The sequence below is a fragment of the Haemaphysalis longicornis genome, unplaced genomic scaffold (genome assembly GCF_048455015.1).
Source record: "Haemaphysalis longicornis isolate Haplotype H1 unplaced genomic scaffold, Haemaphysalis longicornis Haplotype H1 scaffold_9, whole genome shotgun sequence".
In the NCBI taxonomy this organism is placed as follows: Eukaryota; Metazoa; Arthropoda; class Arachnida; order Ixodida; family Ixodidae; genus Haemaphysalis; species Haemaphysalis longicornis.
The window spans coordinates 152,011,752-152,025,427 of NW_027526460.1; positions in this window are offsets into that span (position 1 = coordinate 152,011,752).

Consider the following 13,676-nt stretch of genomic DNA (forward strand, 5'->3'; position numbering starts at 1 on the left):
TATATACATTCGGCGTAATCACACACGTGGTCTAAAATTTTTTTTTTCTAACAGGCATCCGGTGAGGGCACATATCAACAAACATCAAGAAAGTTATCCAAGAACGCACAGTCTTTTGCGTAGATTAGCATCGATGGCACGCTCACGCAGTTATATCCATTTCGATTGATGTAGAAGGTTTCCGCTACTTCACATGCCGTTACGTCCCGACTTCGTTTCAAAAATTTTGTTTTGTCAAATTCGGGTACACAGTGACATTCCTTGCAGTGGGACGGAAAGTGTGATCCCGTCCCATTTTTCATGGAAAGGGCGTGCTCTCGTAGTCGCTTATTCACACATCGACGAGTTTGGACGATGTATACTTTGCCACAATCTAACGGTATCTGATACACAACACCTTCCTTGCAATTTACAAAAGGTTTAGCGTGCTTCTATTCGCATGTTTTGGGAGGTTTCCTTGCAGGGTCGGTTCGTGCGCATAGCATGCAAAGTTTAAGCGGTGCTGAAAACACGACTGGGACGTTATACCTCGTGGCGACCTTCTTTAGATTATGCGCGACTCGCTGCGCGTAAGGTATAACTTCAGGGCGTGTTTTTTTGTGCAAAGGTTCTGAGTGAGCTTTTTTCAAGGCAGTTTTTGTTTTGCGAAGCAAAGCCTCAGTCACGCCAGTGAGCATTGAGCGTGGAAAGCCTGTGGCTTCTAGTCTGGTCACCTGATGGCCAAAGCTTTTTTCCATGGCATGCTCACATGATATACAGAGAGCAGATTGGAGGCACAAGGCCGCCATAGCTCGCTTCACCGTCTTGGAGTGTGCAGAATCGCAAGGCAGCAGTTTCTTGGCGGTTCGGGGTGAATATTCCCAACAAACGTGGTCGTCTAAAAAGTTAAGGTTAAGATCTAAAAACTGGAGACTACTGTAAAGGGGTAGCTCATGAGTAAAAGTTAAACCCTTCCCATCCCGATTAGCAAGGTATAAAATTTCAGCCACAGTGTTGGGGTAGGTGGCTTTGTCTTGTTTCTTCAATAGGACCAGAAAATCGTCAACGTACCTAAAAATCTTAAAAACCTTGTCAGAGTTAAGTGAGTTACTCAGGTCACGGTCGACACTCGCCAAGAAAATGCTGCACAGTACTGGCGCTATACACGAGCCGATGCAAATGCCTTTCTTTTGAATCAAAAGCTTGTCGTCAAACGAGATGCACGTTGCACTTAGGTAGAATTCAAGTAGGACCAAAAAGTGAGTGACGGAAATACCTGCTGCATTTTGGAAGGCTATATCACCATTTTCTTCAATGCATTCAACAACCGCGGGCAAGAGTTCACTGTGTGGTACGGAATAAAACAAATCTTCTACATCAATCGAGAAGGCGTAGCCTACGTCCGTGTTGCCCCTTATTGCACTGATTACTGTTGTAGAATTCTTGGTATCAAAGGGATCATTTATACACAAACCGCTAAGCTGCTTTAGAAGGTAGCGACTGACAAGTGTTTGCCAATAATCTTTCTCGCTCACAATGGTCCTGAAGGGGATACCAACTTTATGCGTTTTGGCAATGAAAAAAAAAAACGGTTAGGCTGCTTCTTTTACTGTTTTTCTTACCGCTTAAACTTGGCTCGCTATGCGCACGAACCGACCCTGCAAGGAAACCTTCCAAAACATGACAAAAGAAGCACGCTAAACCTTTTGTAAATTGCATTGAAGGTGTTGTGTATCAGATACCGTTGGATTGTGGCAAAGTATACATCGGCCAAACTGGTCGATGTGTGAATGAGCGACTACGAGAGCACGCCCTTTCCATGAAAAATGGGACGGGACCACACTTGCCGTCCCACTGCAAGGAATGTCACTGTGCACCCAAATTTGACAAAACAGAAATTTTGAAACGAAGTAGGGACGTAACGGCACGTGAAGTAGCGGAAGCCTTCTACATCAAGGGAAAGGAGATAACTGCGTTAGCGTGCCATGGATGCTAATCTACGCAAAAGAATGTGCGTTCTTGTATAACTTTCTTGATGTTTGTTGATATGAGCCCTCACCGGATTCCTGTTAAAAAAAACTGTTAGCCCACGCGTGTGATTACGCCGAATGTATATATGCATGTCGTCTTTTCAATAAAAACCAGTTGCGAGTTAGCGCCCGTCCCGTCCTTTTCGCCGTCCGTGTCTTTCGCTGCGCTAAATCTTATTTCTGTAATATGAACTAACTCGCCCAGCAACACGTCTTATTGGAAGTATATTACAAGGTATTGTGCAAAAGGATTGGGTGACTCACCGAGTAAGAAAACCGCCGTGTTAGAAATGCGGCTCATAAGTTTTCCTCGGCTGCGATGCGTTCTTCAGCGGCAGCGGCAGAAATAAAACTCGCGCTGGTCGGCAACCCTTGGGCGTGGGCAGATTCAAATCGGAGATGGAGGTGTTTTGGAAATTAAGAATGGCCTGGCAAGGGTATTGTAATATGGGGTCTACGCTGCCTCTCCCAGGATATCACACATCATCTCCAACGAGCCCTCATCATGGCTGACTGATGGTTACGTCGCTTACCCTCCTTCCCTTTCCCCAACTGCGGCCACGTAACCTCCCCCGTCTACATAAAAGTTACTCCATTCGATTCAATTCCCCTTTACCGGTGGCGGACTGCTTGCCAGTGGGTCAGGGCTCTCCGTGTGCGCAGAACGTCGTGCGACGTTCTATGGGTCACTCAGCGGGGTTCAAATGGACGTTGAATCTTTTTCACTCACAACTGATGCTTACGTGTCCCGGAATGTTTTTTTTTTTCGAACCCTATCCAGCAGAGTGAGTCGATCTCCTCTGGAAAAGTTACCCAAATTCTTTCAAAAAGAGAGAAAGAGGGAAAAAGTACGAACTTTTCTACTGAACACCAAAATGTAGTTTGCAATCTGCAACTCTAGACTCTCAATTGGAGACGCCCGTTGCGGCAGCCGCTTAGCTGACTCTCCTACAGATCACACAAAGGTCGGAGGGCGTTATTTAAATTAGCGTTGGCCTAACACGTGTATACCAAATAGTTAACGGTGCCTAGCTCTCATCGATAGCAACACTGCGCGAAAAAATGGGCCCGATGTAGCAGCTAGGGTTTCGTCTGGTGCTGGAAAATATTAGCTGGAGTAGCCGGCGTGAGCGTGCCTGGTTCTTCAAGGTATGAATTCTTGCCCGGGTTGGGGTAAACATGGGCTGTCGCTTATATTCAAGGGTAATTTGTTGCTATGTTAGCGCAGGGTAAGCTGTCTGTACACGGCGCCGCCAGTCACCAGGTGTGGGGATCCTCAGGCCGGTATGGAGGAGTGCGTTCCGTCTTGGATGGTAGAGTGGGCTAGTGTCCATATTTATGCCTGAACGTTCTCTCGAGTGGTCGGATAAGCAGAACACTGTCGAGCGTGTTCCGTTGTCCAAATGCACGGATAATAACAAAAAAAGAAACGTGAGAGCTACTCGCCTTTTTCTGCAATAGCGAAAACCTCATTTGAAGTGTTTGGATTGCGGACTCTCTTGACTCGCACAGCAGTTTTAAAAGGAAAACAGGAGTGGGACATTGAGAAAGGCGTCCGCTGGTCGCTGCTCGAAGAAAAAGCCCACTCTTGTGCTCACACATCCATGCTTAAACGGTGGCAGTGAATGCATAGACGCGCAAAGGCATTAATGGACGGGACTCACTTCTAAGGATAGTACGTCCCTTCTGACGATCGATGCTTGTTTAAAGAAATAAGTGCAGCAAGCGGAGAAGGCCGGTGTAATGGCGCCCGGCTCAAATAAACAGTGAAACAGGCCCGAGCAAGATTCGGAAGCAAAAGACACTCTTCAGGTTCCACCCCAATCTCGATATCTTCCTTCTACCTGTCCTAATTAAGTCATCCCAGGCTCATTTTGGCTAATTAGGGGACTGGGGGCGTGGTTGAGTAATCCGCAATGACCAGTCCCGTTCCTCGTTATGTCTGACGAAAGATAGAACTAAAACGGGCAGTGTCCTCAATCGCGGTACATCCCTGGTGATTTCGGGCAATTAGTATATCCAATGGAAACACAATTACGTCTCATTAGGGACGTGGTTCACAATACTGTGGTCGATAACCTTTTCGTTTGCGTCTGTAGGGCTTATGCGTGGGCATTAAAAGAGGAAGCATCGCACAGAGCATCGAGTGCTCGCGTACTACAGCCTCGTCCATACGTTCCCGTCCTTCGCGATGCGCCTTTAAAGAGGCCACGTCGTTTCTGGCCGCAGCTGCTCCCCCCATCACCGTTCGCCCGGTGCGCTCCGAGCATCCGGAACCCATAGATTGCACTCGGGCAAAGATAAAATCCGCGGGGCTCGACGGAAAGTTCTAATGATCGGGGCAATTAGCAAGCATTGCTGCGTGTAGATTCTGGTCTTGCCTTCCTTTGCATTGATTCGTTAAAATCTCACGTCCCATCGTGCCATTTTGTATTTGTCGTTTATCGCAGGCTTCGTTCAACGATTTTTAAGGTTTTGAGGCTTGGAAAACTTCCGTGTTCCGGTCAGTTAGGAGTCTCTGTCGCTCGTTCGAGCGCGCTTCGTTTGCGAAACGTTTGGTTCGTGGCTTTTTTGGTATGCACAACGCGGCAGGTAATTTTGAAGCCGCTTTTTGGGGCACTGATTTTAAGATCCCCGGGGCTGCACCGCGGCAAAAAATACTCGTGCAACCACTGCAATGTTTGGACTGGGCTGGAGTTCGTAGGTAGACTACAAAATCGCCAGAATACAAGCATTGGTAAGTATGTCCGCACATGCCAACAGTTCTCAACGCAATAGAATGCTGCGGATTCTTTCACGCACAAGGTTAACATTCGTAGAGGAGGGAGGAGATGCGTTCCCAAGAAGCAGCGTTTATTTCTTTTAACGATGTACCATGTTTAGGTCAAGCAAGCGAATGCCTGCCAAGCACTTTGAGAGGCTCGGCTTTCCGAAGTCCTTCGCGTGGGATGCCATTCAGCCAGGTAACGTGCTCGTAAACGGTACTGTAGTAATATTAGCAGTGACAAACATCATTGACTGCACAAGTTGCTAGGGCGTTGTACTGCTGAGCACGAGGACGCGGGTTCGGTTCCCGGCCGCGGCGGCCTCCTTTATGGTGGAGACGGAAAGCAAAAATGCCCTTGGGTATGAAATTCTGGCGCACGTGTAAAAAATTAATGCGGAGCCATTCACTACGGCGCGCCTCATCGTCTGCGTTGCGTCGGCGTGTTAAACCCTTCAATCAATCAATCAATCAATCAATCAATCAATCAATCAATCAATCAATCAATCAATCAATCAATCAATCAATCAATCAATATTGAGGGCACAAGTTAAGCGCCTAGTATAGAGCGACAGCCCGATGAAGTCTCAGGGCCAGTTGGCCCTGTGGTCAAGAGGACGCCATTCATCTTCGCTAGGAGTAAGGTAGGTGGGCGGGGAGGTGTGGAGATTCGATGCAGGCGCAGCAGAGAAGCACTGGACGTTATCGGTTGGGGTAGGGGGATGGGCGATAAGGGCATGCGAGGTCCCAAGGAAGTTGTATTTGTAGACGCGCGGGAGGCGAGGGAGCGATATTTTAAATCATGCAATGTGTGGACAGGAGTTCAGCTGCGTTATATATTTTTTCAGGAATACGAGGCAACTGTAAGCGGCGCTGTAAATTCCTCGAGTCTGCTATGTAAAATGATACAAAACCAATGATGGTACGAATGGTGGATTGACGGTGAAACATACATTTCCGTAAAGTTACCTGCGCGTAGGTAGGAACCTGCATATTCCTCTACAGAAAAGACCGTAAGTGAAAAGAATAAAACACACTCTCGCGCTAGCGCCAGTCAACAAACAGCCAATGGAAATGTACGGTCGTAAAACGGGCGAAGCGGCCGGTTTGATTCCAAAGAAGGCGTGTATTTTCGGGAATGAAATTTCACCGCGCTAACGTTACACTCGCCTGCGCGCGCATTTATTCTCAGTTCTAACGTCTCCTTAAATGTACACCTCTATTTACTGGAGTAGGAAGGATGGAAACTGTTTTTTTTCTTCGTTTCTGGGCATTTCATCTTCATTTGCCCCGCAACACCGTCTTGCTGGCGCAAGCAGAGCGAAGCCAAGGCGGACGGGCAGGCACCCTCTCTTGATGCCCTTCGCGGACTGCATTAGAGGAGACTCGTTGGACGGTCCACCAGTTGAAATGAAGACGGATGGCTGTACTCCCGCCTGCCACCAGTCAGCACTTCTTCCAGAGTTGGCCGCGGCGAGCTTCCCTACGCATTCTTTCCTCCTGTTCAACAGCACATAAAAAAGAAGAGCCCACCAGGAACGATGACAGAAGGACACCCACGGGCACTGATGGACACGCACACAGCGCTTGTTCTTTTTTTTACCCTCGTTCTTGCTGCGCTGTTTTTTGTTTTCATTAAAAACGAATTACTAACACTCTGAGATTGCCACTTTAGTACAATCTGACATCTCGTGTTCGAGAATGCGGAAGCCGGAGCTTCCACAAATACCTTTGCGTCAACAGTTGTGCGGTAGGCTTCGGTAGTAACAGTGCATTTCAAGTGTCATTTAGTTTCGTTGAAAGCATTGCTAGAAATACGAGGCGAGACTAGGAGCACGAAGAAAAAGCCGGCATGGATCAGGCTCTATGGTAATGCATACTTGTAGATGCAGCGCCAAAGTAGAATAGAGAAGAAACGAAAAGGAGCTCTAACTTCCAACGAAGTTTATTCCAGAGGGCATGCAGGTATACTCCTCAGATTTATACCAACGACCTTATTAAACCTGTGCGCTTTTTCGGTTGATCTGGGGGACCTACGTTATACGCTGCCTCACAACTCGCCCCGTAGTTGTATTTAAAAACGTATTTACAAGTTTGGGTGCATGGAAATTTAAAACAGTGCAGGTATGCCGGCCAGTGTTGTATTTTCGTTATTTTATCCGTTTATTTGAAAGTAACATATATCCAACGGGAATATGCATGGGTTCATCCAATGTGCCAATAATAGGCGGCCGGATTCAAGCCGAACCTGACAAAACCATTGCCAGTGACCTAAATGAGAAGAACGCAACGGGCATTTTTGGATTTGTGGGCGACTATCTAAACTTTCTTGACTGTGAGTCTAGTTCCTGCGCTTCACATCCTCTTGACATCCTCAATTTTGCCAGAAAACATTTTAAACCCTTCCCTCCAACTCACGACTTGCCAAATAACAATACTGAAATTTTTATGCGTGTCTTTCACCTTTCACCGTAACCAGACCAGCTGGACGTACCAGTCAAGTAGCAACAAACCTCTCCTTCCGTTTCATTCCGGTCATACAAAAGTTTTAACCGAAGACATTGTTGACCTATGCTTCCGCAGTGCCCTACAGACGTCATGCCGCCATTTAATGGCCACTAGTTTTAATCAGCAAGCTGATCGGCTCTCCAATGCTGTTTACCCTACGCACATACAGATTTCAGCAGCAGAAACCTCGATCAAGAAGTTTCTTATTTCAGAGCGAGTCCTTCCGCCAAATGTTATTACATCCGTCTAATCTTGCTGGGGTCCTTTATAACCACGGATTATTCAACTACTTGAAAAAATTCTGCACCCCTCAATCTAACGACGACGATGGTTGAACGCGAAGCTTTCTCGTGACGGACTCTTTGGTTGTCGTGTAAGTTTGGACTTAGTTTCGACCATATCAAAATGGAGCAAGTATGGCTGGCGATAAAGAGGCACGGGGAAAATAGATTATGAATTGAGGACAATACGAATAATGTTTTAGACCGTGTCAAGCGTATGTGCGTGCCGCCAAATGCCAAAACGTTTTTCTTTAAGCTTCATTCACAAACGCTTCCAGTTAAAACATGGCTGCTGGACGAAGGAATGCCGATCCCTTGGTCAGACAATTGCCGCTTGTGCAACCAACCTGAAACTATTGACCACTGTTTTGTGCTGTGCCGTGACTCGGTGTTTTTCTGGTACGTTTTGCAACGGACACTGAAAAAGGACATTGACATCACCCCGTACGCCATTCGCTTCCTGCCATTTGAAGATGTTAATCGGGTGCCATATGACGTTTTCATTCTCCTAGGATTGTTTAGCTTGTGGAAGTGCCGCATGACTGATCGGCATGCGGAACCCCCTAGGCCGACCAAGTGCATTTTTCGGGAACAGGCGGCGTTGTTGCGGAGCGTTTATGTTGCGCAGAGTGATCCACCAGAGTGGCTGCCTCTTTTGGATGCGTGCGTTTGCTTGCCTGAGTTTTGAATTGGTGCCGACCTTTGTTAGACTGACGTGCTTACCCTTTACAGTCTGTTAGTGTTTATATTGTGTGTCAATTGTCTTGGCTGACTTCTCTCTAAAATTTGCATGTATTAAAGAAAAGAAATATCGAAATGGAGCAATCGGATAGACGCCGGCTTCATACTGCGAGGGACCCAGGTTCTATTCCGGCCACTGAAGCTTTTTCTTTCTTTCACTTCACTTATGATCATTCACCATCATCGTTAGCGAAAGTTTGATTTCCTGCAGGGTGTTTTCGCGTTACAGGTACCGTAAGTGAGAACATTCAAGCTTCGCTTTAAATGATCGGAGTGTGTGGCGGTGTAAAAGTAGTTTTTTCTGGCCTGAAAAAATGTTCAATTTGTGAAAATAAAAATTTTACACATGACTGCAAACCGAAGCTGTTCTATGAAGCGCAAAAAACCTTGGTAACTTGTTCAGAAAAGGCCATCGGTCAGGTACATCTGTCATGTGGTAATTAGTACGTGGGGCAGACTGGCCGCTGTTTTAATGATAGGCTCCGGGAACATGGTTAACAACATGCTTCAGAACATGCCTCCTACGATTTCTTGGTCTTGAATTGGAGCACAGTGGATACAAACCGCTTATAAAAAGCCTCACGACGAGGAAACACAAAAATAGGCTAAGGCAAGAAATCATCGCGGAAGAGAAGACTTGCACATTGGTGCTTGAATACATCATAACACGTTACCTTGAGCTCTGTGAAAGAGAGTTTACAGTTTATAACCTTACGTTATAAAGTGTTCCCGCATGGCACGTGGGTGCACTTTGAATGGTTTCTTTGTGTTGATTTTTCTCCGTTCGGGGATATATATCTGAACGCTCGCAAAAAAATTTGTCGCCATCCCGCCTTGCGAAAGTGGTTGACAAGCAAAGCTCTTGTAACCCACAACATATGGTGATGGAGAAGGGTATCGAATGTTTGTCTCGGCGGGCTTGTCGCTTGCGCTGGGCTCCTGTCACTAGATAAGGGTACAGAGTATCCGCACTCTTTTCTCCTATTGTTCTTTACCGCCTCCATGATGACTGATCCGTTCGCAATACGTGACATTTGTTTACACTGCTACAATTCATGGCCGCCGCCATTTTGTTGTTTATGCGTTTTAGTCGGTGAAGACTAGTAGTCTTAGCTTGTCCTCTGTGTTTTGCGGCTGCGCGCGGCGGCTTACGTCGTTCCAAATGCGAATCAAAGATAACGGATGCACAGAACATTTAGCAGCAGAAGTGTGTCAAAAGATGCCGTTTTGCTGCATCTTCCGTAGTGTTGTTAACAAAAGACCCGGTCGAAGTTAGCGGCGAGGTTGTAGATGTGGCAATCTCGCAACACTGATAAACGCCAAATTTGCCGTCGTTGCTGATTTGGGTGCCTCAGTGGCGCTACTCTAATACCTTAGCTACTGTACGCTTGGCCTCTCTGGCGGCAAAGGATGGGTCCTGCCTAGCCTGACGCATGAGCTCGGAGCCTTGGGCAAGAACTACTCTACATAGTGATGCTATAGTCCTGCCTAGCCTTTAAAGGTAATCTGTAAACACAAGCTTTGCCAGGAACACATGGTGTTCCTGTTCCCATTGTTGGCAGGTGCCTTGTCACTCCTAATGCGCCTTCGATGCTTGTTTTGTGATTTCCTTAAACTAATTCTGCGCACTACGCTGTATGCTTGATTAGCCTCACGCATGCGCTCGGCGTCTTAGGCCTTGGAGTTTTTGCAGACGGAGATGAAACCGGTGGGGGTAGAAGTATACAGCTTTGCTGCAATAAGTTTTGTTTGAAGTTAACGTTAGTTCGTTACACGGAAGATTGGGCGAGTTGGTACAGTTTTGAAAGAAAAGTCAACTGAAAAAGGACGAACCACAAGAAAGGGGAGACGAATAGACACAGCGCTGACTCGAAAGTAAGTTCATTTAACCGAAAGTAGAGCCTTTTTGTAGTAGGCATCTAGTCGAAAAGAAGATAGACGAAACAAAACAGTTGTGGGTGCTTAAAATCCATCGGAAACGAAAGCACGTGTGAAGGTTGTCTCACAGGAGTAAAGCTACTACAAAACTAGAGAGCCCGAACGACATAGGCGCACTTTTTTACGTTGGGGATAATGGTCAACTAAAAGCGATAGTGGTAAGGGAATTGACATTTGCAACACCCAGCATTTCTTTCACTCTTTCTTGCCCAAGACTAGTAGGGAATGGAATCACCTTCCTTCTAGTGCTGTATCTATTACTGATAATGAACAGTTCCGAAATTTTATTGCTCGAATTGTATAAATAGTATAAAGTCTATAGATCTGTATAATCTGTAAAAATTGTATGAATCTGTAACTTCTCTTCTCTTGTTATGACTGTGAGTTGCTGTTTTTTTTCCCTCTCGTTGATCTAGCTAATATTGTATAATTAGCTTATATTGTACTTCATTTTTTTCCTTATTTGTTTACCTGTATTCTACCCCCACTCCCCTCTGTAATGCCTTTAGCCTTGAGGGTATCATAAATAAATAAAAAATAAATAAATAAAGCAACAACACAGCAAAACAGCATCTGTGACTGGTGTAAATACTCATTCGCTTTCCTGTCCAGAAAACAAGTGCAGTTCCTGGAGCTGAACACATCGGACAAGATTTTTAATGCCTATTTCGCTCAGACAGGGTGGTGACAACTCTAAATTCAAATTTGTGAACAACAGCAGGGACGAGCAGGACGTGTGAAACGGCGCTGTTACCCGGGCGGCAAACATCAGGGAAACAGGCTCGTAGGTATTTACCGCAGCTCATCGTTTTAAACAGAACCTAATATTATTCGCACAGCATAGCAAGTTCGTTGCAAATTTCGAAAGCAAGTTTCGTGAAACTTTTCAGTAAGACAACTTATATGGCTAGCTTGAAAACAAAAGTCAAGCGTGTTGATAACCGACTCAGATCGCCGAGTTTGGGATTGCACTAAACTGGCGCGCTGCTTTCACACGCACTCCGATCCTAGGGAATTGGTTTGATGATAATAGGAGACAGCCACCGCCGCTAACCTTTTCTTGCATGAATAAAATCCGGCAGAAGCTTGGCTTGCACTGCTCTCGCGTCTAATTGCTGATGCAGAGTGCGAACGCGTAGCTGCGGCCATAAGGATACGTGCTAGTACGGTGTACCGCAAACCCACCATGCATTCTTCGCTGTCCCAACCGAGAGTGGATATGCACTACACGGAACTTAATTACGACCACTGCGGTGTAGACGGTAAAGGGAGCCAACTCAGCCAGAGAACCGCTTCTTCCTGCGAGAGAACGGGCCCAAGAGGAAACTTGGTGCGCCGAACGAGGTGTACGGAAAGGGCACGGGGCTCCGCGAGAATATTTCGCGCACCACGCGCTCTGCCGCAGATTTTCTTTTCACTTTCGTGTTGGCAACGCAGTGCCTGCCTGCATGCTTAAGCAGGACGCCGAATCGAGCTTCATACACGCTTTTTGTACTGAGGCAGACGGTTCATATATGCGGACACGGCGTTGCTTTATCTTCAATCCGGGTATAATATAATTACAGTACTCTGTAACTCGAATAGCTGCAGACTTTCGCGCGGGCTTTTCTGATGCAGGCGAAAAGCAAAAACGATAGTGTGTACGAGATTTCGGCGCACGTTAAAGATCCCCAGGTGGTCAAATTAATCCGGAGGCCTTCACTACGGCGCGCCTCATCGCCGGCGTTGCGTCGGCGCGTTAAACCCAACAATCAATGAATGGACTTTCGCGCGGGTACAGACTTAATTTGAGAGAGCATTGCGGTGCACTGCTTTTAATGGGAAGCTGTAATGTTCACACTGATGGCGTCTGTAACGTGAAAACGCCGAAGTGAATGGAAAAAATTAGCAGTGGCTCAGCTCGGCTATGCCAGGATATACGTAGCGTGAGCTAAGGCTCAGCAATCCAATCCAATCCAGTTCAGTCCAGTCCAGTCCAGTCCAATCCAGTCACTGCTCCTCGCGCATGCGCAGCACAGCTCTCCAGGAGCCACGCTAAACGGCTATCAAGCGGCTCCGGCGCAGCTTCAGACTTGGCTACTGCGCAACGGAGGCACACAGCTGGGCACGCGCCCGCGCCAGTGCGGCTGCCGTGGCTATGACGTCACTCCTCTTGAATGCGCAGATCGGCGAATGTGCAGACCAAATTCTCTACCCACCCGTACTCCAATTGGATTGGATTTACAATGCAATGCAATGCAATGCAATGCAATGCAATGCTCCTCGCGCTTGCCCAGCACGGCCCTTCAAGGTCCACGCGAAACTGCTCAACCTCGGCCAGTGTAGCTTGCGCTACAAAACGCTTCCGGTCCTCGGTCCCTCCTGTCATGAAGCCGGCTTCTATCTGATTGCTCCATTTCGACATGTTCGAAGCAGTTTAGAAAACTTCGACGGCAATCGAGCAATCTGTGACGAGAAAGCAGAGTTGACGACACAGGAAGCCAGCGACAATCTTACACGCATTATCACGGAGTGTGCAGTAGAATTCTGAGTTACGATAGCTAGACATGGTACTGGTAAACGTTTCACGGAGACGAAAGATTTAATTAGGAAACGGCAAAGCATAACAATCTCCACCCCAGCTGACAGAATAGAACTAGTGGAGAGTTCCAAGTTAATAAGTGTAAGACAGCTGACATACGGAAGTACAATATCGCGAGAATCGAGCAGGCGCGGGAAAAATCACATGTATGCACTTAAAGACAAGCAAGGCAATTTCGCCACAAACAGGGATAAAACAGTCATAGCAGCCGAGGAGGTCTATAGAGATGTGTACAGTAGCCGCGACACCCAGGATGATACCAAACGAGCAAGTAGTTCAGAGGAGATGGACATACAACCAGCAACGACCGAAGAAGTAACGAAGGATTTGAAAGAATTGCAAGGGGCCAAAGCACCCGGTGAGGATCAGATAACAGCAGAACTCTTGAAGGATGGCGAGGAAATTGCACTTGAAAAACTGGAAAACCTCTATACGCAATGCCTAATGACCGCGAGTGTACCGGAATCTTGGAAGAACGCGAGCATTATCCTAATCCAAAAGAAAGGTCACATGAAGGACTTAAAATATTACAGGCTGATCAGCTAGCTTACTGTCAGTCGTCTACAAGGTATTTACCAAGGTAAGCGCTAACAGAATGTCTGCCAGCTCAGATTTCAGTCGACCTAATGAACAAACAAGCAGGTTGTAAAGGCTATTCAACAATTGACCATATTCACACAATCAATCAGGTGATAGAGAAGTTCGCTGAGTATACTGAACCCCTATAGATAGCCTTCATAGATTATGAGAAAGCATTTGACTCTGTCGATACCTCAGCAGTCATTCAGGCATTGGGGAATCAGGGTGTAGACGAGCATTACGTGAGGATACAAGAGGATATCTACAATGAGTCT